Raw genomic sequence first — 20727 nt, forward strand, 5'->3', positions numbered from 1 at the left:
AAATAAATAAATGTTTAAAAAAATAAAAAGAAACACATTGAGCAGAGGTTAGTTGGAGTAGAGGACATGATCAAATCTCTTTTGTTTTATATGTAGGGAGCTTGTGCCTGTGTCCAGCAGATATTTGGCCCATAGCTACAGAGGGGCTGTGTCAAGGGCTCAGTGAATGTAATTAGAAATCCAAAGTGCAGAAATGGTACAGAAAGTAGTTAAATTCAGGTGAGTTTGCCAAGTGCAATAGTTTTTACAAAGGTTGGAATGATAAATTAGAACCAGATAATTGTGCTTTATTAATATCATTGGGAAGGAATTTTTATGTCTTCAAAGAGATTCTTTCTCCTCAAACATGGGTTGAGTTTCCCAGCTTTGCCTCTCTTCTCTAACAGTTACTGTTTTTAATTCTGGATTATTATTCTCCAATTCATGCCACTGGGGATTTGATACCTCTTCTGTACAAAACTGCACATGGACTGGTTTCCCTTTTCTCTGCTTTCACAGCCTACCTATACTTTCTCCAACCCAATCCCAGTCCATTCATGTCTTGTTAAGACTTGTAACTGGTTCTGAGATCAAGGCATACATCACAAAAACGTCTTTAAAGACTCATCACCCAAAGCAAAGAAAGTCAAGGAAAAGATAAACACCTGGGATTACATCAAACTGAAAAGCTTCTGCACAGCAAAAGAGACATTAACCAAAACAGAGAGATGCCCCACTGATTGGGAAAAAATCTTTGCACTCCAGTCAACTGATAAGGGACTGATCACAAAGATATACAAAGATCTCACATGATCCCACAAAAACAAAATAAATAATCCAGTCAAAAAATGGGCAGAAGAACTTAAAAGACATTTCTCCAAAGAGGAAATGCAAATGACCAACAGGCATATGAAAAAATGCTCGACATCCCTTATAATCAGGGAAATGCAAATTAAAACCACATTGAGATACCACCTTACACCAGAAAGAATGGCACATATCAAGAAAACAAGCAACAACATATGTTGGCGAGCATGTGGTGAAAAAGGAACTCTCCTATATTGCTGGTGTGAGTGCAAACTGGTCCAACCACTATGGAAAGCTGTCTGGAGGTTCCTCAGTCTACTAAAAATGGAGCTATCATACAACCCAGCAATTCCACTCCTAGGAACCTACCCAAAGGACACAAAAACACTGATTCAAAAGAACACCTGTATGCCCATGTTCATTGCAGCACAATTTACAAGAGGTAAAACCTGGAAACAACCCAAGTGCCCAAAAATAGATGACTGGATCAAGAAGATGTGGTATATATACACAATGGAATATTATTCAGCACTCAAAAAAGATAAACTGATGCCATTCACAGCAACGTGGGTGGAGCTAGAAGGAATTATGCTCAGTGAAATAAGCCAGAAGGAAAAAGAAAAAGAAAAATATCGGATGATTTCACTTATAGCAGGAATATAGGGAAAGCAAATAAGACATTAGTGTAAAAAAATAACAGTACAAAACACAACAAAGCAAGAACAGACAATTATAAACCAGAGACATACTGCAGGGGAGGAGGAGGGAGAGGGATCAGAGGGAGGGAGGGAGGAGCACAGGGGACTGAGGTGATGGTGCACAGGTGCATTGGTGAAGGAAACTCTATGGGGACTACACCTGAGGGGGTGGGGGAAAGCAAATATTGTTTAAAATTGAACAATGATGTAAAAAATAAAATTATTTAAAAAAGGCTTGTAACTGCTACACCTCATGCAGAGTAGTTGCATGACAAGCAAAGATGTTTGCATTTAACAGAACAGACACAGAAGTAGCATAATCACAGAAGTAATTTAAACAACTAGTCAAAACAGTAGATTGTAAAGGGGAAAACTGAGGTAGAAAAAGAGGTAATGAAAGTAAGATTTATGGTTGAAATTATAGGAATATATAGAGAAGAGAATGTTTTAAATATATAGTCATCACCAAAGCAGGATTTTGCTTACAGAGGAAATATGATAGATATTGACTGCTCAGTTAGGAACCAGGCAAGAATGGCCACCATCCCCACAAAAATTAACTTGTTTATCCAAGATTAGCCTACAACACTCAGTGGAAAATAAACAGAAGGTTAACAATTATAAAAGAAGAGGTGAGGGCCTCCCCGGTGGCGCAGCGGTTGAGCGCTGGGTTGCGAAGCTGTCCGCAGACTCTGCAGTGCCGGTTCGATCCCCGGCTGCTCCCCGGCCACCGGAGGAGGGTCCACATGGCGCCAGACCTCTCCTGCCGCCCGCTGCTCCCCTCAGCAGTGTACTTCGGTCCTTCTGCCTGCTCTGCTCCCCGCTCTGGCTCTGGTGAATTCTCTCACCCTCCACACTTCTGACTGTACCAGTGCTTGTATAAACAATAAATAAATCTTTAAAAAAAAAAAAAAATTAAAAAAAAAAAAAAATAAAGAAGAGGTGAAATTACTTGTTTCCATGTTAGCTTATTCTTGAAAAAATCAATAAAAATATAAAATTAAAAGCAAATGAAATAAATCAGTCTGTATATTAAATTGGTATTGTAACCCTAAAAAGAATTGTTTCTAGAACAGTGAACTCTGACTACATATCCTTAGTGAGATATGAGAGTAAAAAAAATGGCAAAGAAATCTTACACCTTTTTTGTAGTTACTTTAGTACTGCTACTGTTTTGGAAACTATTTCATGAACATCACAGAATAAAACAAAAGAAATACATATGTTAAATTATTATGAATCAGTGTGAGAGAAAATACAAATATACAAAGTATTTTAGAAAAACTTATGTTAGTTTTGGAAAATTAGAGTGGAACTGTCATTTTGGTAAGGTACACATAACAAAAATAACAGTGGCAAATGCCACCTTAATGGTGAACTATTGAAAGATTCCCGAGTTGGGAAGGAAATAAGAATATTTACTTTTATTACTTTGTTTCATATTGGATCCTAGCTAGTGCAATAAAACAAGAAGAAATAAAAGGCATGCAATTAAAAAGGAAGCTGAAAAATTCTCCTTATTCACAAATAATTTGATTGCATATTTATAGTCAAATTGAGTCTATAGATAACTTTCTAGAATAAGTTGAATTTAGCAAAAGTCAAGTGGATCTGACCTGTCACAGGCCAATGAGAAAAGCATTATATTTAAAAATTTTAACAATAGTCAAGTAGAAAAAAATGTTAAAATTACTGTTTACTATAGCATAGAATAACATCACATACCTAGGAATGAAGTCAAAGATATATAAGACATCTATAATAAAAACTGTAAGATGTTTCCAGGAGAAGCTTAAGAAGACCCAATTAAATAGTGATACACCATTCCAATCAATTATTCCCAATTTGATCTATAGATTTATTGCCATTACATAAAAATCTCACAAGTTGATTTAAAATTTTATATGAAGGGGTCTCCCTGGTGGTGCAGGGGTTAAAAATCTCAGCTGTCGCCAGCCACTGCAGCATGAGTTCAATCCTCAGCCAGGGAGCTAACCCTCAGGGCATAGCTGACCTCTCCTGACTCAATGCTGCTCCCCTCAGCAGAGTATTTCAGTATATCTGCCTGTTCTGCTCCGGGCTCTCCCTTTGGTGAATTCTCTCTCTCTCTCTCTCTCTCTCTCTCTCTCACACACACACACACACACACACACACACACACACACCCTCCCCCCATCACCTATGGTCTATACCCCAGTTTTTGTATGCATATATAAATAAAAATATTAAAAAATAAAATTTTATATAAAAAGTTTATAATAGTTTATCTTGAAGAATGGATTTGAAAGACTTATCTGCTAGAGTCAAGAATTAATCTAAAACTTAGTTTAAAAATTAATTAAGATACAGTGCTATTGGCATAAGGCAGACAAATAGATCAATGGAATAGAGAGTCTGGAAATAAAACCTGCTCTACACTAAAATCATCAGGGCAATTCAGTAGGAACAAGAATGATGTTAGAACAATTTAACATTTAAATGGAAGAAAAGGCCCCCATAACATCCTCGAATTTGTAACAAACCCCCAAGTTAATTTAAGATTAAATCATGAATCTAAGTTTGAAAGGTAAAACTATAATACTCTAGGGCCTCCCGGGTGCAGTGGTTGAGTGCTGGGTTGCGAAGCTGCCCGCAGCCTCTGCAACACCGGTTCGATCCCTGATCCCCAGCCACCGGGCGAGGGTCCCACATGGCGCAGACCTCTCCTGCGCCGCTGCTCCTCAGCAGTGTATCATCAGTCGCCTGTTCTGTTCCCAGCTCTGGCTCTGGTGAATTCTCTCACCTTGAACCCAGTGCTTGTATAAATAAATAAATAAATCTTTAAAAAAAAAAACAAAAAAAAAACTATAATACTCTAAGAAAAACACATTAGATAATACATACTCATGGCGTTGGGGTAGGCAAAAAGGAATACTCATATCTAGGACATAGGTTAATTAATCATAAAAAAAGGAAAGTTGATGAATCGGACTTTGTCAAGATCAGAAACTTCCTTGAGTCAAAAGCACCATGAAGCTAGTGGAATAACACAATATGTCTTGTATGAAATAAAGAGACTCGTGCTAGAATATTTATAACAGGTTTACCCATAATAGCCTCCCAATGGGAACTGGCCCAACTGACCATCAGTGGGAGAACTGATAAATAAACTGTAAACTGTATATATTAGTGAGCACTAGACGATCCTTTCAAATTTTGTATATTTTTGAAATTTTTTCACATTAGATTTTAGGTAGAAAAGTACAGGAAAAAACAAAGACAAGCGGTTGAGCGCTGGGTTGCGAAACTGCGCACGGCCTCTGCGGCACCAGTTCGATCCCCGGCTGCTCCCCGGCCACCGGAGGAGGGTCCCACATGGCGTGCAGACCTCTCCTGCCGCCCGCTGCTCCCCTCAGCAGTGTACTTCGGTCCTTCTGCCTGTTCTGCTCCCCGCTCTGGCTCTGGTGAATTCTCTCACCCTCCCGCCTTCTGACTGTACCAGTGCATGTATACAAAACAAACAAACAAACCAGCAAACAAATAAAGCATGCCTCTAAAAAAAAAAAAAAAAAAAAAAACCAAAGACAACAAGGCACTAAATATGCTTTTTAAATATTCCTGTGTACTTAGATCTGGAATGAATTTATGAACTGGCAAAGACATGCATCACATTATATGAAATTACTTCTACTTTATGTTCCATGTAGGATATCTGGGTATTCTTAGATTTAGAATATATATTAATAAATCATAACTTTTACTTTATCATATGGTATAAAGGAAAAAGAAGCATATGTACATCCTACATAACTGTACCTGTGACAGAGCCAATGCCTAATGATATTTTCTTTTTTAAAAAAAGATTTATTTTATTTACTTATGCATACATGAGCTGGGGTGTAGGCCAGAGGTGTGGGAGGGTGGTGAGAGGATCCACCAGAGGCAGAGTGGGGAGCTGAACAGGCAGATTGATGAAAATACACTGCTGAGGGGATCAGTGGGAGAGACAGGAGAGGTCTGCTGCACCATGTGTGTCACCTCCCTGGCTGGGGATCAAACTCATGCCCCAGAAGCTGCTGATAGCTTGATAGTGCTGAGACTTAATCCCTTGCACCACCAAATCTCATTTTTAATGAGATTTGAAAGGTATGGGATTGTCTGACTTTTTCATAATTATCCTTCAAGTGTATACTACTAATAAAATAGTTATTTTAAAAAACATGGAAAACACAGAAAAAATTATACAAATGACTCATGAGTGCACAAGATGCTCAATATCAGCTTTCAGGCAAGGATGCAATGAATGAAGAGGTAGCTCACAAAAGGGAGGCTACATGAAGAGCACAAAATTTGAGAGAAAGAAGTAAGTCAAACCAAGGATACACGTAGAAGACTAATTCTTGGAGAGCAGGCAGGATATTTCTTTAAGACAATAGGACAGGACAATCCAATACATAAAGACATCAGGAGGTGATGAAATTCAACAGTTCTCTTCAGATGGTTTCTACCTTCACATTAGTCATAAAGCAAGGTCATTCAAATAAAGTGAAAAGTTGAATATTTCATTTAGTTGAGAAAAATAAAGATTTTGAATGAATTCATAAGTTTTATTAGAATATATGGAGTTCTTTTTAAAACTTTTCTTGCCAATGATAAAATCGTAAAACTCCTTTATAGAGAAAAATTTAAGGCAATTAAAGAAGAAAAAAACAATTGTGATCTTCTGACCCTAATCTAACCACTATTAACATTTTGATGAATTTTCTTCTAGTCTAATGTGTTTAAAGAAATCTTAGAGTACTCAAAGTGTACAAGTAATTAATGTCTTGAGGTTTCATTTTGTTTTTACTTCTGAGTCTCCCTCCCCCACCCTCTTCCCCGACCACCTCATGTTTAGGGATTTCATAAATAAATTTACTTATGGGTCTCCCCGGTGGCACAGCGGTTGAGCGCTGGGCTGCGAAGCTGCCCGCAGCCTCCGCAGCGCTGGTTCCATCCCCGGCTGCCCACAAGGGTCCCACATGGCAAGCAGACCCCTCCTGCGCCCGCTGCTCCCCTCAGCAGTGTACTTCATCAGTCTGCTGTTCTGCTCCCGGCTCTGGCTCTGGTGAATTCTCTCACCCTCCCGCACTTCTAATTGTACCCAGTGCTTGTATAAATAAGTAAATAAATCTTAAAAAATTTTTACTTATAATTAAGCAGTAAGTCTCCAGGGGATTGACTATTGGTTCCAACTTTCCAATATTATTAATAATTCCTGAAAATATGTGTTCATGCCTAAATTAACAAGTAAAATGCTTAGTCAATAACTAAAAATAACTTTATGATTTATGCTACATAGTGCTATTTCAAGTACACAATTGGCAAATTGTTATATTGCCCCAATAATTAAAACAAAAGCAAGTCATCATTTTTTCACTAATTAGCCACAAAAAATTTGTTAGTAAGTTGTTATGAATTTTTTTGTTATGAATTTTTATTATGAATTTTTTTGTAAAACAATTTGACAGAAAGTATCAACAAACATAAACAATTGTGTGTCCTGGTTTTGACATATTTTATTTAGGGACATTGCTAAATTAGACCATGTCTTCTATGTACAATATAGCAAGGTATGCAGGATTTTCCATTTTCAAAGAGGTGATCAGCTTGAATATTAAAACCTGAAAACAGGGAAATAGAGCCGTCTTCAGTTGTATATGGCCATAAAACAGCAAACAGGACATTACGTTACAAATTCTGTTGAACAAAGATTTAAGTACTTGTAAAAAAAAAAATGAGTTGCAAATTATTCTCATCGAACATAACATACAACTTCCACGAAGAAGAAATTTCTGCAATTTTGTAACAAATGGATATTTTAATTATTGGTTAAAAAATTAAAATATCAGTAGTCTCCATTTGACCTCTCACCCAGCCTCTGCAAATGTGAAGGGTGACCCTGTGGGGGTGTAGAGGTGGCATTGCCAGAAGGTGCTAACCAGCAGATCAGCATTTGGAGGGTGAGGAAGATTTTTAATTTTTTTCAGCCTACTTTTATATTTTTCATTTTTAAATAAAATATAAGAATATGCAAGTTCTATAAAGTTGAATATATTTATAAAAATGTCAACTTAAAAAATAAGAACGTATTTTTGTTTTATGTTTGTAATCTCTAAAATGTGTATATAGTTCTGTATAAATTATTTTTTATGTTTTAGATATATAATGATGGTTAGTTTTATGTGTCAACTTAGTTAGGCACTTACTACCCACTTTTTCAATCATACTAATCTAGGTGCTGCTATAAAGGTTATTTTGTAGACTTAAATCAGTTGGCTTTCAGTAAGGATTATCCTCAATAATGTGAGTGGGTCTCACTTAATTAGTTGTAAGGCCTTAAGAACAAAATCTGAGATTCCCACACAAGATGAAAATTTTCCTCAAGAGAGTGTGGCATCCACACTTTCCCCAGAGCTTCTGGTCATACTGACCTGCTCTAGGGCCTCCCCGGTGGCGCAGCGGTTGAGCGCTGGGTTGCGAAGCTGCCCGCGGCCTCTGCGGCGCTGGTTCGATCCCCGGCTGCTCCCCTGCCACCAGAGGAGGGTCCCACATGGTGTGCAGACCTTTCCTGCCGCCCGCTGCTCCCCTCAGCAGTGTACTTCGGTCCTTCTGCCTGCTCTGCTCCCCGCTCTGGCTCTGGTGAATTCTCTCGCCCTCCCGCGCTTCTGACTGTACCCAGTGCATGTATAAACCAAACAAACAAACAAATAATAAATAAATAAATAAATAAGACATGCCTCTAGAAAATTAAAAAAAAAAAAAAGATTGTATACTGACCTGCTCTATAGATTTCACACTTATCTACCCTACAATCCTGTAGGATCATTCCTTGAATTATCTCTCTTCTTGACTAGTACATTATGTTTAGAAATAAGGTATATTCTTCTAAAATATTTTGTATTGTTTATTGAAAGTAAAAGACCCAAATAATAATTCATTGATATAAAAATGTAAACTCCAAATATTGAAATCAAACATACCTTACTTTTTTGGGTTTCTTTAAATCTTATTAAATAGGTTTATAAAAATAAAGGCATTCACAATTTCAGAGCTCAGTGTCCATTTAGTTGCACTGTATAAACACTGCAATGGTTCGTGCTTACTGTATTCAGACTTATTGTACCTGTTAAGGATAGTAAGGTAAACGGAAATGACACCAGTTGTTTTAACAGCAAAAACTTAAGGAGTTAGATAAACAGAGGTCAGAGGACTAAGAAAAGTGAAAAGGGATCCTGAAGGTAACATGAAGACAGTATGCCGCAAAGCTGGGAGAATAATGGAGAAGCTAGAATTTTGTGGTAGCACAGAACTAGGGCAGACTTTGAACAGGGAGAGTTGTCTGGCCAGGATGCTGGTTCTGGGATCTCTGCAAAAAGCTGGACATGAGTCAGCTGTCACTGAAGGACTATTGTGGCCGTGATGCTAGCAGGGACACCCAGCAAACAGGAAGGAGGAGTAGGTTCCTGTCCCTCCTGCTTTATAACTTCCTGGAGCATTCTGCATGGCAGTAAGTAGCAAATAGAAATAAAGTTTGCAGAGTCCAAGCAACTAACTCCCTCACAAACCAAAATGTAGAAGGTGGCTTGGAGTGCAGGAGACAATACAAATTTAAGAATAAAACAACTTGTTTACAAGTTGTTACAAAATGTCACTCTGCCACCATATGCTACTGTTGTGAATACAACAATCCTTCAGTTCCTGTAAAACCATGAATTGGAGCACAAAGAAAAACAAGACTGCTTGACATTATTGGGAAATACTTAATTGCATAAAAAAGCAAACAATGTTAAAAATGAACAATGATATAAATAAATTTTAAAAAACCTATTGCTTTCATGCTCTCTGACAAGGATTTGGCAAGTTCACATTTTTTTTTTTTCTGACCTAAGCACTTCAACTGCTCAAATCTGCCCTGAACTTCAAAAAAGTATTGCCCTCCAATGTAGGCAGTGGAACAATCCACAAATTTTCATGACACTGTAACACAATTGCCTTTTGTTTTGAGGATACAGGGCAAGCCTTGTGAAGAAGTATTTTCCCTGGGTCCTGAATAGGAGCATATATTGAGGGTTAGAGGTTGTGCTGTTAAGGATTAGAGGTTGTGCTGTAGCAGTGTTAATGGTAGAATCCCAAGTGGAAGACATGTTCTCTAATATTTTCTTTCTGTGCTAAATAAGTATTGATATTATTGCACTTAATGGCTAGTTAGTATTTATTAATGATGTTCATTTTAATATTATGATACATCAATACCATAATTTAAGTAATTCCCTAATGGCAGATACTTATTTTTCTACTCTTAACTTTCACACCTTACATTTTTATCTTTGCAAATTGGTGCTATTATTTTCTTGAATTACATTTTTTTAGAAACAGAATTGTTGGGTAAAAAGCCGAGTATATCTTTTTGTTGTTGTTGTTGTTTTTTTTTTTAATAGAGGCATGTTTTATTTATTTATTTGTTTGTTTGTTCATTTTGTTTATACATGCACTGGGCACAGTCAGAAGCGCGGGTGGGTGAGAGAATTCACCAGAGCCAGAGCGGGGAGCAGAGCAGGCAGAAGGACCGAAGTACACTGCTGAGGGGAGCAGCGGGCGGCAGGAGAGGTCTGCGCGCCATGTGGGACCCGCCTCTGGTGGCCGGGGAGCAGCCGGGGATCGAACCGGCGCCGCAGAGGTTGCCGGCAGCCTCGCAACCCAGCGCTCAACCGCTGCGCCACCGGGGAGGCCCAAGCCGAGTATATCTTTAAGGTTATCAAATATGTTGTTAAACTGCCCTCAAGAAAAGTGAGGCCCCTGGTTGTACAAGGGTTTTAAGTCTCAGCACTATCAAGCCATAGGCAGCCACTACAGGATGAGTTTGATCCCCTGCCAGAGAGTTAACCCACATGTCTTGCCTGCTACTCCTCTCAGCAATGCATTTCAATCAATCTGCCTCTTCTGCTCCCCACTCTGTCTCTGATGAATTCTCTCACACCCCACACCTCTGGCCTACACCCTAGCTCTTGTATGCATTAATAAATAAAATAAATCTTAAAAAAAAGGTGAGGTCACATTGCCCATTCTGTTTCTCATCGTCTTCATTATTCAACTTTGCTACTTTAGAGATCTCACCCATTTTCCTTTTCCTTTTATCTCACGGTCTCCCCATCTCAATCCATTCTATGCTTTTCTGAAGCTGTTGCAAAGATGTATGTTACTTTGCATTCTTCTGAAGAGATAAAACTTTGCAAAAAGTGTTTTTTTTCTGATTCTTCCAGGAAATATTTTCAGGGACCTGTGAATCATTTGAAACTGCAATAGCCCCTTTTCTTGTTCATGGCATTTCCCCACTGGCTTCATTTTATTATTTGTAGTTTATTTTCTGTATCCTTTGGAGATGTGACATCTATCCAGAGTTCCCTTGAGTGTGTCTTTTGCTTTGGTGCTGCTCTCTCTTCATTGGGGCCCATGAGTCAGAACTATGGAGAATAGCTGGCTGAAGCATACAACTCCTGACCCAATTCAAGTAGGCCTCCATCAAATGCCTACTGGAATGTGATGGAATCTTCTATACTTATGTATTGGCCTGTTCACATTTTGGACAGATTAGTACATTCATAAAAGATTACAGCCTCCTGCATGCACTTCTCAAGGGCTCTTGCCCTTTCTGAGTCCCCACTTCCATGACTCTTCTTTAGGGGCAGCCATATCACAAATTTGTTGCGTGCCTTGTATCTAATGTCTATCTAGTTAACAATGAGATCATTGTGTAAAAATATTTGCACTGAAAATCAACATAAATGACATAACCCTGTCTATCTAGGGAAGGGCCTAGGGTTCAAAGTGTCCACAGTGATTTGGCATTCCATATGTGTTTACACTCTAGCATCTTTCAGAGTTTTCAGCACTTGGTCGGCATTACCTGCAATCCTCAAAACCACCTCACAAGGTAAGTAGGAGGCAGGTATCCTTGACTCTGGGGAAAACAGAGTCACAAAAGAATAAGGTGGTTGATTCACCTACCAACTCAGTAGGTATTGGTGTCTCCCTTACTGCCCCTCCCTTGCTGCTTTCACCCAGGACACCATGCTGCCAGGCTTCATATCTCCTGAGCTTAGTAAGAAGGTCAATTCAGATGAGTCATTCAAACAGTTGAATTGCTTTGCTGCTGCTTAGAAAGTACCCTTAATGTGAGTTGCCTGGCTTGCTGAGAATTTGAGGTGTGGTGCTGGATAGATCTGAAGCTGCCCAGTCTGCCCTGGAGTCCTGGGTCATGTATTTACCTCTCAGATTCCATAAGTCTTAATCCAGTTCATCCTCAATAATAGCTTAGTAATTATGAAGTGCTTCTAATAATAGCAGAAGCAGATGGGCATACACAGTATCTGTCATCCTGAAGGTGCTTTAAGAAACTGCAGAAAGTTTTCTGAGAAATGGAAAGCCATCCTCTGCTCATGGATTGGAAGAGTTAACATTATCAAAATGGCCATCCTACCAAAAGCAATTTACAGATTCAATGATATTCCAATAAAAATTTCAATGACATTCTTCAAAAAAATAGAACAAATATTGATAAAATTTATATGGAATCACCAAAAACCCCAAATAGCTAAAGCTTTCCTGAAAGAAAAAGAAGGGAATGGAGGTGTCGCATGCCCAGACTTCAAACTATACTACAAAGCCATAATCATCAAAACTGCATGGTATTGGAACAAGAACAGACACACAGACCAATGGAACCAAACAGAAAAATCCAGAAATAAGCCCACAGATTTATGGTCAACTAATCTTTGACAAAGGAGCAAAGAATATGCCATGGAGCAAAGAAAATTTGTTCAATAAATGGTGCTAGAAAACTGGGTTGCTACATGCAAAGAATGAAGCTTGACTACTACTTCATACCACGCACAAAAACCACCTCAAAATGGATTAAAGAATCAGACATAGACCTGAAACCATAAAATATATAGAAGGAAATGTAGGCGAAATGCTACATGACGTACACCTCAGTAACATCTTTAAAAACACATCATCCAAAGCAGTGATAGTGGGGCCTCCCTGGTGGCGCAGCGGTTGGGCACTGGGTTGCGAGGCTGCCCACAGCCTCTGCATTGCTGGTTCAATCCCCGGCTGCCAGGCGGGGGTCCCACATGGCACGCAGACCTCTCCTGCAGCCCGCTGCTCCCCTCAGCAGTATACTTCGTTGGTCTGCCTGTTCTGTTCCCCGCTCTGGTTCTGGTGAATTCTCTCACCCTCCTGCGCTTCTGACTGTACCCAGTACTTGTATAAATAAATACAAATAAATCTTAAAAAAAAAAGGGAAAGTCCTTAAAAAAAACAAGCAGTGATAGTGAAGGCAAAGATAAACAGCTGGGACTACATCAAATTAAAGAGCTTCTGTACAGCAAAAGAGACAGTAACCAAAACAAAGAGACACCCCACCGACAGGGAGAAAATTTTTGCACACAACACTAATGATAAAGGACTGATCACAAAAATCTACAATGAGCTGATGAGACCCAACAAAAACAAAGAAAATAATCCAGTTAAAAAATGGGCAGAAGAGTTTAAAAGAAACTTCTCCAAAGAGGAAATGCAAATGGCCAACAAGCATATGAAAAAATGTTCAACAGCTCTTGTAATCAGGGAAATGCAAATCAAAACTACAATGAGATACCATCTTACACCAGTGAGAATGGCACATATTAAAAAAACAAGCAACAACAAATGTTGGTGAGGATGTGGAGAAAAAGGAACTCTTCTGCACTGCTGGTGGGAGTGCGAACTGGTCCAATCACTATGGAAAGTTGGGTGGAGATTCCTCAACCTGCTAAAGATAAAGCTTCCATATGATCCAGCAATTCCACTCCTAGGTATTTACCCAAAGGACACAGAAACATTAATTCAAAAGGGCATCTGCACCCTTATGTTTATAGCAGCACTATTTACAGTAGCTAAGCTATGGAAACAACCCAAATGCCTAAAAAATATGTGACTGGATCAAGAAGATGTGGTACATATACACAATGGAATATTACTCAGCAATCAAAAAAGATAAACTCATGCAGTTTGCAGCAACATGGATGGAGCTGGAAGGGATCATGCTCAGTGAATTAAGCCAGAAAGAAAATGAAAAATACCAGATGGTCTCTCTCAAAGCAGGAATTTAGAAAACCTAAATAAGGGACCAGGAAAAAGACTAATCATAATAAAGTAAAAATCAAAATCAACAAGCAACTATAAACCAGAGACATACTATGGGAGTGTGGAGGGGAGAGGAGGGAGTAGGATCAAAACAAGGAGTGGGGGGTGGGAATTTTATGGGGACTATAACCCAGATGAAAATGCGTACACTGTGCAAAAATAAAAAATGATATAAAAAATATATAAAATTAAAAAATAATAAAAGAAAAAAAAAAAGAAAGCTTTCTGTGTCTGTGTGGTCATAACTGTAACTATGCGTCTAGAACAAGATACTCATGGTACGGTAGATGGGAAGTCAAGGCATTCTATCAACCAGGTTCAGTAGAGAATATAACTAGATCCAGCTGACCACATTAGGCATGTCAACTGCCATGCACTGGCATTCCTAGAAGAATGAAAACCAGCATTTACTAAGCAAGTTTTTAAGAATCTTTTGGTTTCCATGGAATGTAGAACTATGATGGGTACAGCAGGTGCAGAGGGGAGCCAGCTGTGAATGAGTTAATATTAGCCTAAAGCTAATATTAGAAACTCAAAATGTGATCATTTGTTGGACTTAAAGAAATACAAGCTTGGTATTCATGGGGGGATAATATGATTGTTCCTGTTTCAGAGAAGGTAGGGTTTAAATTTACACACTGGAGAGATATGAGGAGACTGCTGGGCTTACAGGAAGTGAGGAGAGTAAAGAAAGCAATTCCCTGGAGAATAAAAATGAGGTTTCACCGATACGAATTTCAGGAGGCTCATGAGGTACTTAAACATTCTTCCTCATTTGTCAGATGAGATGTGGTCCTTTGGCTAGAGCCACACTTCAAGTAGGAGAGGCCAAGATAGAAGTAATGGGGATTGCAGAAGAATTCAGGGAGAGAGGGAAAGAGAATCTGAGATGAACTATGTTTCAAATTCCTGAAACAGAAATACACGCCAAAAACTAGTATAAACATATGCAACATATAAATATCTGTGACTCTTCCAGAAGAAAATCCTGATTCCACGATTTCACCTAGTATTAAACCTTAGATTATTTATTTTGATAAATAAGATTTTATTCATGAAATTAAGTCTATTTAGAAATTTTTCCTATTTATTATCTCATTGAAGGCTTCTGTAAAACCTGTCCTGGGCTGACATTCCTCATCTAATCTGAACACTATGACAATTCAGTTTTTAGTCGAGCATAGAAAGAGGAATAATCTTACAGAACCTGCCTAAGGGAAAAATCACTGTAACACTTAATATACAAGGCATACTTCTGGAGGGGAATATATTCAGTATCAAAAGAATTACCGTGGGTAGGGCAGTTTCGGTTTCACTTCCTTCTTCTTCAGTCATAATTTTAGGGGAGTGCCACGCTAAGCCATAAAACCAGACTTACACACTAAATTGTACTCACAGGCTTCGGTATGATTTCAGGGGCTTCTGGCATGATTGCAAATATTTCCATTGACTTTAAGTGACTAAATTATGCTTTCTTCCTCCCCACCTTCAAATTCATAGCAGGGAAAAATTCAAACATTCAGAAAAAGTTGAAAGAATAGTGAAGACCCATATGTCTTCTCAGATTCAACATGGTTAATATTTTGTCACATTTGCTTTTCTTTCTCTGGGAAGCGTATATGTTCATACACTGTGAAAGTAAGTTGTAGATATCATGACATTTTACTCTTAAACACGTCACCAGGATTGATACTTGTCATGCCTTTCCGAAAGTGAGAATTCTTGAACAAGTAAAGTCAAGTCTTGTTCAGAAAAGGGTGGACAAGAGCAATTGTCAGCATTTCTTCTGGGACTGGAGGTTTCTAGCACTTAGCTAATTCTCACATTGATTCTCTGATACATGGTGCCATTTTAGGAGGCATGCATAATAAATTTCATCTTGGTGGTTCTTGTTTCAATAATTGCAAAAGAGACAAAGAAAATCCATTTTAATTCTCCACTTTTGTGTCCATTTCTTGTTTCCTTCCAAAGATGCATCTTTATTACAATGTCATTTTGTACACACTAGAAAACAGAACTTGCTTTTTTCTTCCCAGAATACTAAGTATTAGAATTATTTTGTAATAAGCATTTGGAACTATTAAGGAGAAAGTTAAATTCTTTCATTATTTTACCTGTGACTTGAATCGTAATAAAATACTCACTTTCCAAGGTGAAAGATGTTAAACATCACATTAACACTTGCTTGAGATTATAAGGCCTTCCAGTACAGCATAATAATGGTTCTCTTCTTTCGAAAACTAATTATATTCCTTTAATGTACTCATAATATCTCTGCAATTTTTAACTGCTGTTTTGTTCCCTACCCATCTTATACACAAATACAGAACTTAGTGCCAGTTAATCAGTGGCCAAATTATAGAAGAGAGAATTTATTCATTAGGAAGTTACAGATGTCTGTCTTTGTTTCAGATCACAACAGAGAATTTAATTCAATGTTCTAAAAAAATTTTGATAGACAGCTCTAAAATGTCAACCCTGCTGTGGCACTTAATCCCTTTTTATCATTCCTTAGTCCTCACAACAGGTCAACATGAGGCATCTATGACAAATCCTCAACAGTAAGCATTTAAAATTAAGCAAAAGCTGTCGTGATTGGTCAATAATGATACACAAAATGGAGTAAAATTGGTTATTTTAGGTAAAAAGTAGTTTGGCTATATATCAAGTGCCTGTGAATACGCATCTACACCATGCATCTTTTTTTTTTAAAGATTTATTTATTTATGCATACAAGAGCTGGGGTACAGGCCAGACATGCGGGAGGTGAGAGGATCCACCAGAGACAGTGGGGAACAGAACAGGCAGACTGACTGAAATACACTGCCGAGGGGAGCAGCGGGAGAGACAGGAGAGGTCTGCCTCGCCATGTGGGTTGCTCCCTGGCCAGTTGGGGATCGAACTTGTGCTACAGAGGCTGCAGATTGCTTCGTAGTGCGGTGCTTAAACCCTTGAGCCACCAGGGAGACCCCTGCACCATGCATATTGCTGCAATTTGGGTAGACATTCTAGTCCAGGGTTCTCAAAGTTCAGAGTGCCTAAGGATGTCGGAGTACCTGTCAAAACTGCTGGATGCTGCCTCTGGACACTAGAGCTTCTGATTTGGCAGATCTGGAGTGGGGCCAAGCAAGCTCCAGTCTATTCAGTTCCCCAGGTGATTCTGTGGAGACCATGATAGAACATTCTTTGACTTATATTGTATCCAGCTCCTAAGGTGCCAAGAGAGTGGGTCATTGATCAGCGTGACTTGGTTGAATAGTACCAATAGTCTCCATCCCATTCTAGACTGGTACACCGGTCAGAAGAAACAAGGAACTCATATTCTGCAACTAAGAAATTCTGAGACGGATGCTTTCTTCTGTGGGTCCTGAAACGTACATATATGACAGCATTCTTGTGTAATAGTAGTTAAGAGAGCTGTGTGTGCAGATGCATTATGTGCATGTGTGAGAGTATGAGTGTGCACAGTTACTGGACCCAAGATTAGTCTTTCATGGCTCTATCTCACTCTTTTGGATAGTTCTGCTATAATGTGATGTATGCCTTCATAAAACTCACATGCTATGCCCAGTAATGCCATAAAACCACAGGGCTTATAGGAAAAGATGGGCTTTGACAGACAACATTTCAAAATATCATAAGTAACGCGTTAAAAAAAAGATATACAAACTGAATAAAAATGGAAGCACAATTTACACAGGCTAAATGATTGGAGAATTCATAAGCAGACTTTTTTTTTAAAGATTTATTTATTTATTTATTTATTTATACAAGCACTGGGTACAGTCAGAAGCACGGGAGGGTGAGAGAATTCACCAGAGCCAGAGCGGGGAACAGAACAGGCAGACTGACGAAGTACACTGCTGAGGGGAGCAGCGGGCACGGCAGGAGAGGTCTGCTGCACCATGTGGGACCCTCGCTGGTGGCTGGGGCTCGAACTGGTGCTGCAGAGGCTGTGGGCAGCTTTGCAGCCCAGCGCTGAACTGCTGTGCCACCGGGGAGGCCCAGTATAAGAGAAAAGAGTTGTTTATTTGGCTAAAACCCCTACAGATTGTTTCCACCAGAAGGTGCCAAAAACCTGAATTCATATATTATTTTCAATAAATAATTGAAAATAATTATTTATTATTTTCGCTGGTGGCTGGGGATCGAACTGGCGCTGCAGGGGCTGAGGGCAGCTAGACTCCTGGTTTAAACAAACATAAATAGATTTGAGATTTGTTTGTTTGCTTTTTCTGCCTTTCTCCCTAGTTATTGAGATAACATGGACAAATTAAATGGTAATATATTTAAAATGTAATACATGATGTTTTGATATATGTATGGTTTCCACAAGCAAGCTAATTAACACATCCATCACCTCACATGGTTAGTGTTTTTTGTGTGTGGGGTGAGGATACTTAAAGTCTTTTTGTGGTTCCACACCACACACTTAGATTTCAAGAGTGGTCCTACTGTTCTCAGAACTGATCACAGTGGTTCACTCTGCTTAAATTGTACAATGTGGTTTATAATGAACGTATACTTCACCTATGGGAGTCTGGGATTTGGGTATGAGCTAAATAGAAGATACTTACATGACCAAGCCCCCAATAAAAATCTTAGGCACTGAGTCTCTACAAGCTTCCCTGGTAGGTAACATTTCACAAGGGTAACAAATCCTCACTGGGGGAAATAAGTGTGTTCCATGTGGCTCTACTTTCAGAGGACTTCTGGAAAATTTTAACCGGTTTCCTTCTATCTTTGCCCATGTGCTTTTTCTGTTTTCTGATTAAGCTTTGCATGTTTACAGTGTAGTAAATCCTACCCTGACTACAATTACATGCTAAGTCTTATGAATCCTTCTAAATGATTATCACACCTCAGCATGGTCTTGGGACCCTCCACTTTATAGGAGACATCTTTCAAAATAGTTTTGTGATGACTCTTTTACACCCTAACACTTTCGTTGATTCTGGAAAAGTTTCTAGGTTAATCTTTTGGTTTGGGGATCCTTCTGCTACAGAGTAGTATGAATTTGTAGCCTCCCATACCTGTGATTTGGGGTTCTGATTTCTAATGGTTGTGACATCCCCTTGGAAGATAAATACTTTATGAACACATCCCTGGACAGTGGTCACTATCCCCACATTTTTTATTATCATGGATGGTGCAGCCTTGTCAACTCAAATTCCTACCTCTCATCCCTATGAACCCACTAATTCTCCAGTTCTTGATCTCTATAGCTATACTGATTTATCAATATTCTCTCTTTTTTAAAGATTTATTAATTTATGCATACAAGAACTGGGGTGCAGGCCAGAGGTGGGGGGTGGGAGGATTCACCAGAGAAAGTAGGGAGCAGAACAGGCAGATTGACTGAAATACACTGCTGAGGGGAGCAATGGGCAAGACAGGAGAGGTCTGCTGTGCCATGTGGGATGCTCCCTAGCCAGGCCGGGATCGAATTCATGCTGAAGTGGCTAGCGATAGCTTGGTAGTGCTGTCTTTAATCCCTGTGCCACCAGGGAGACCCTGATTTATCAATATTCTCTTGAAAGTTTTGACTTTAATTCCTATTTTGTGTCCTTAGCTGGGGATTTCCTTTACTGAATTTCAAGCTTAACTGTGTACTAAAATTTTTGTTATATTTGTTTCCCCCAATAATAGTATTTAAGGGTGATCCTTTTATATTAACTCGATCCATTCTGTTATCTACAAATTGGAATTTTATCTTTCTCATCTCGAGTTCTCTTTAGCATGGAACCCAGACAGGGTATGCAGAGGTATAAATTTTAAATGTATAAATATATGGATCATACACAACTTTGTTGACACTCCTCACCCCTACTTTGGCTTCACCATAGATTGATATCTATAATAAAATCTTTGGTCAATCGGGTCTTCCTGTTCATGATTTAAAACAAAATAAGACAAACAAACATAAAAAGCAAGAACTTGTCCAGTTTGTGGGCACAACCATACCTCGTCAAGATTATAGGTACTGACTTAATTATATAGACCTGAGCAGTGATTATATTCTCAACCCTGCAGAAGGCAGCAGAGAAAAGGAAGCATTTCACTTGAAGTATTACCCCAGAGAGGTTATTTCGACAATCCCATTGTCATTGAAGGGAACAGAAAGGGCTCTTGGAGGGGGTAGGTTATGGAGCAAGATCTGTTATTAATGGAGGTCTCTCAAGTCACTTTGTATGAACGATGAAGATTCACTTTTGGAATGACAGGAATGGAAAGACTCTTATCTGGGATCATCCATAATTATAATTCTTCTATGCACATCATTTATATGCAGGGTAGGATACTATACAAAAAAGAAGTATTGATTTTATAAATTCTGAATGCATGAAAGTGAAACAAATCTAATGATTTTCCAGAATTCTGTAGAAAAAGGTGGGCTAGACTAGATAGGACTGACATAATGAACAAAGGGAAGAGTTAGACAAAGCAGGATTAAAGAGTAGGGGTAAATGCTAAAGGCCTGGAGGCTGAGAAATGAGTTGGGCTCAGGACCCCAAATAATTTTATTTATTTATACAAGAACCAGGATACAGGCCAGATGCATGGGAGGGTGACAGGATTCACCAGAGACAGAGCGGGGAACAGAACAGGCAGACTGACGAAATACACTGCTGAGGGGAGCAGTGGGCAAGACAGGAGAGGTCTGCTGTGCCATGTGGGGCCCTCGCTGGCCGGCCGGGATTGAACTGGCGCTGCAGGGGCTGCAGACAGCTTCACGGTGCAGCGCTCAACTGTCTGCGCCACCAGAGGAGGCCCTCTTACAATAGTTATTGTCATCGCAATGTAATACTCATTTCTACAATCATTTGTTGATTGTTTAGGAGTTCACTTAACAATACATTCCTTGAGACGATCCATTACCTCTGTCTTAGTCATCCCAGGTCTACTGTGGCAGACATATAGTAAACACTTGTTGAATAAACGAACGGAGTCATGAAATCAGCCCACGTTAGGTGTTTCTTCACAATCATTTCCTGACTCTAGATTGAATTTCCAAACTCACTGGCCATCCCACATC

The 20727-nt window shown here is 39.1% G+C and overlaps 1 long non-coding RNA gene across 1 annotated transcript in view; it reads right to left on the reverse strand.

Moving 5' to 3' along the window:
• The window catches only part of LOC129144746 (uncharacterized), a 54959-nt gene that overhangs the window by 127 nt on the left and 34105 nt on the right, over nt 1–20727 (reverse strand). The gene's annotated exons all lie outside the window — the stretch shown is intronic.

This window comes from Talpa occidentalis, unplaced genomic scaffold (genome assembly GCF_014898055.3).
Source record: "Talpa occidentalis isolate TD23 unplaced genomic scaffold, MPIMG_talOcc4v2.1 talOcc4.6, whole genome shotgun sequence".
In the NCBI taxonomy this organism is placed as follows: Eukaryota; Metazoa; Chordata; class Mammalia; order Eulipotyphla; family Talpidae; genus Talpa; species Talpa occidentalis.